This window comes from Triticum aestivum, unplaced genomic scaffold (assembly GCF_018294505.1).
Source record: "Triticum aestivum cultivar Chinese Spring unplaced genomic scaffold, IWGSC CS RefSeq v2.1 scaffold64753, whole genome shotgun sequence".
In the NCBI taxonomy this organism is placed as follows: domain Eukaryota; kingdom Viridiplantae; phylum Streptophyta; class Magnoliopsida; order Poales; family Poaceae; genus Triticum; species Triticum aestivum.
The window spans coordinates 9593-13727 of NW_025229563.1; the positions used below are offsets into that span (position 1 = coordinate 9593).

At 45.1% G+C, this 4135-nt stretch overlaps 1 pseudogene; it reads left to right on the plus strand.

Annotated features, from left to right (window-relative positions):
- The window catches only part of LOC123175150 (BTB/POZ and MATH domain-containing protein 2-like), an 11698-nt pseudogene extending 8352 nt beyond the window's left edge, over positions 1-3346 (plus strand).
- The last annotated feature ends 789 nt before the right edge of the window (positions 3347-4135 follow it).

A 4135-nucleotide genomic window follows, 5' to 3' on the forward strand; every position in this document is an offset into this window, starting at 1 on the left:
TAAAGGTGGAGCTCCACGTGGCCGCGCCCTTTAGTCCCGGTTCTGGATTGAACCGGGACTAAAGGGCCAGGGCATTAGTACCGACCCTTTAGTCCCGGTTCATGAACCGGGACTAAAGGCCCTCACCAACCGGGACAATAGGCCCCTTTTCTACTAGTGAAAGTATTCATTTTCTAACAATGTACATGTTGAATTGTTGATTCTGGTACATTCTTATACTCTTTAAGTACTGTCGGAACAATTGTAAAATTCTCCGCTTTTATTCGGTATAGGTTTATGGAACTAATGAATTAATTATTTTTTATTTTCCCAAAAAATGGGAATGTTCCATTTTTTGAAGGAAAATGGGCATATACCAATTCTGTACTTATATACTTTGGAGAATTTCAACCAGGCTAATTAGTATGAGAGTAGATTCTACACCCCAACTTGGTGCACCCACGCAAGAAAACATAGAAAAATATTTAAAAAAATCTATAACTTTGTGAGAATGATTATGAACAAATGTTACAGATGCTTGCAAAGTTTGGTGGTCAAATGACTTCCGAGGAGATCTGCAGAAAAAAAACAAAATTACTGAAAATGTATGTTTGCGCACAATTTGTAATTTTATCTTATTTTGTACAGAGCTCCTTGGAGGTCATTTGACCACCAGTCTTTGCAAGCATCTATTTCATTTGTTCGCAATCTCTTCTAGAAAGTTTTAGATTTTTCTAAATGTTTTTATATGTTATCTTTTGTGAGTGTAGCGTGGGTGCATCGAGCTGGGGTCAGCTACTATTTTCCCAATTATAGGTATAGACGTAATGAAATAAATATAATCTTTCATGTACTATACATACATGAGATTTTAGCTAAGTCAATTACTCCCTATTTTTTAAATTTAAGACAATTTGGACATACATGTAACATTTTACTTTGAGTTTTGATTTTCATATCATATGCTAATAAATCATTGTAATCAAATATGATGTTGTGAAACTATTTTCTATAAATATTGAGTGATAGTATTATCATTGAACCAAACATAATATAACCAGAATGAGAGAAGGTTGTTAGTATGCTTCGGACTGCGCCATCCATTGACATTCAGATGTTGCACAAAATATTACTATGTTATATTTGGAGTCGCAAAGATGCAACATCGTATATCTTTCAGCATGCAATAGCATAGACATAAAAACCTTTTAGCAAAAAGTAAATTTGTTTAACATACTTTATGTTGTTAAACCATATTTTGAGGCAGTTACATGTAGAAAACATCACATCCCTTTGTTTATGTAAATATTATCAGGGTATTTGGTAGCTCTACAGCTTCCCAAATATGGCCAACAAGCATACTTCTAGGGGAATTGTGAACGCATAACTGCTTCAACCATTTTCAAAATTCTTTAAACGATGACCCTCAGAACAATATTTTGATACTAAGTTCTCACAAGACTCATGAGTTTGGGAACATTATTTATACTAATTTCATTTGTTTTACCATCCGAAATTCTCCTATATATGAACTCCCATGTCTCCAAAGCTATATGAGTACACACACATCACTGCAAAATCACAAATCATTATATGGTCAATGTAGACAGCAAAATAATACTCTCACCATTGCAAAATGAACTAAAAGCAGTTAACTTATTTTGGAACAAAGAAAGTATATGACAACTAGCCCGTGCGTCACACGGGTTTGCGACTAGTACTATTAAACCTTAGCCCCTGGCAGGCCCAGGCCGCACGCATCGAGCAGCCGCTGCGGTAACTCTCTCTGTTGCCGCGTAGGACCGTCGGTGGCGCCGGCGGCGCAGCGAGTGGAGCGACGGCGTCTCCCGCCGACCACGTGCATCACGGGGTGGGGCAGCGGGCGGTGAGCAGGTTCGCCCCTCAGCTTGCCGCAAAGCTCTGTTTCCAGGGCGGAGCGGCGTCGGAGCTTGCCGCAAACTCTGTTTCTCTTTCCGGGGTGGTGCAGCATCGTCTTCTTGCGGTGGCGACTCCGTGAGGCCTCCGGTGCAAGCCCAGGTTTGTTCCCCAGATCCTTGGTCCAAGCTCCCAACTCTTAAACTTAGGAATGGAGAACTGTGACTGAGTTGGCAGATTTTCGGTGTGGTCGCAGCAGGTTTGTCATGTCGACGTTCACCGGCGTGTCCGTCCTTGACGGCGACAAGCCGTGCTCTTGCGTAATGTCGGGCGTCGGCGCGCGCCAGTGCCGGCGCGAGCAGCGTGTAACACCTGCTCGTGGTCAAGGGCTACTCTGGTATAAAAAAAGAGTTGCCCAACGGCGAGAGCTGGTGCACTGAATTGTTCAGGGTGGGAGGCCATGAGTATTCCATCGAGTACTATCCTAATGGCGCAAACCCAAACTGTGCCGACTCCATTTCGCTCGATATTACCCATTTATATGACGAATATGTCGAAGAGGGTGTGGAGGCCAAGTTCAGTTTCAGTCTCGTCGATGACGTCGAGAAGCAGATGCCGACGTACATCCGTGCGACTCGTAAAACCCATGACTTCCGCAGATGTGACCTTGTTGGGGTTGCCACAAGTTCATGAGAGAAGCTGCCCTTGAGCGATCAGCCAGTCTAAAGTCTGATTGTTTCACCATCCGGTGTGATATTGTGGTGTGCAAGGACAACACGCCAGATGCCATTGGCTCCGGCACCGGTACCGAGGTTCTCCTGCCTGACATGCACCAACATTTTAGCGATCTCCTTCGGAATAAGGTGGGTGCTGATGTGACATTCGAGGTCGGCGGCAAGACGTTTGCTGCACACCGGTGTGTGCTCGCTGCCAGGTCTGAAGTGTTCATGGCGCACCTCTTTGGCACCGCTACGTCCAATGTCATACACATCACAAATATGGAAACTAAAGTGTTTAGGGCTTTGCTTTGCTTCATCTACACAGACTCTTCTCCTGAGATGGAGGACATCATGGAGGAGGATGAAATGCCACGAGTTGTGGAACAAGGACAAGTAGAGAAAGTTGTGGACAAGAAAATGTCAGAAGTTGCGGAGCCAACACAAGAAGAGGCGGTAGAGGATGAAATGCTTCTGCAATGGCTGCAAGACTTGTTTGTGGCGGCAGACAGATACAATCTCCAGCGGCTCAAGTTCATATGTGAAAAGCAGTTGTGTGAGCATGTAGGTGTGAGCTCGGTGGTGTCCACTCTTGCTCTAGCCGAGCAGCACCACCGCCATGGATTGAAGGAGGCATGCTTGAAGTTTATCCAAGTCCTATCTCCCTCGTGTTTGTAGACACTAATGGCTACTGATGGCTGGGGCATATAGCTACGACCTACCCCTCTGTTTTGTACGAGCTCATTGCCATGCTTGCTTCAAACCAGCGGAAATGACACTCTGGTATGCATGTTCTTCAAGTGACACTCTTTTGCATATATAGCTCATCCTATATCGATATCGTAGTTTGTTCGTTTTGCTTCTAATTGTCTCGTCAGACATTGCATGTATGCTGAATTAGAAAAATCCAACATATTGGTATATTGTCTCTTCGTGTGAGGAGGAGGAGAGGTAACGGGAGGGAGAGGCGGCTAGGGTTTGGAGTGGCCAGCCCCAGCGCCCCTTCCCTCTTTATATAGGGGTGAGGGAGGGGCCGGCCAGTCCTAGCCCTCCTCCAAGGGAGGGGTGGCGGCCAAGGGAAGTGCCTTTCCCTCCTAGGCTAGGGTGGCGCCTCCCGCCCTTAGGGTTTCCCCATCCCTGGCCACATGGGCTAGGTAGGGTCTGGTGCGCCTGGCCTAATAAGGCCAAGGCGTCCTCTACATTTCATGTTGGCCTATGGGGCCACTTGTGGACCCCTTCGGAACCTTCCCAACACAATACCGAAAAAAACTAAACTTTTTCCGAAACCCCGATAACAACTTTCTATATATAAATCTTTACCTCCGGACTCCGAACAACCTTCGGACTAAGCATCATAATTATCCCAATACTACCCTAGCGTTACCAAACATTACGTGTGTGACCCTAGCTACGGGTTCGAGAACATGCAGACATAACCGAGACTCTTCTCTGGTAAATAATCAATAACAGGAGCTGGATGCCCGTATTGACTCCCACATATTCAATGAAGATCTTTATCAGTTTGAACCATGATGTCAAGGATTCAAACAATCCCGTATACAGTT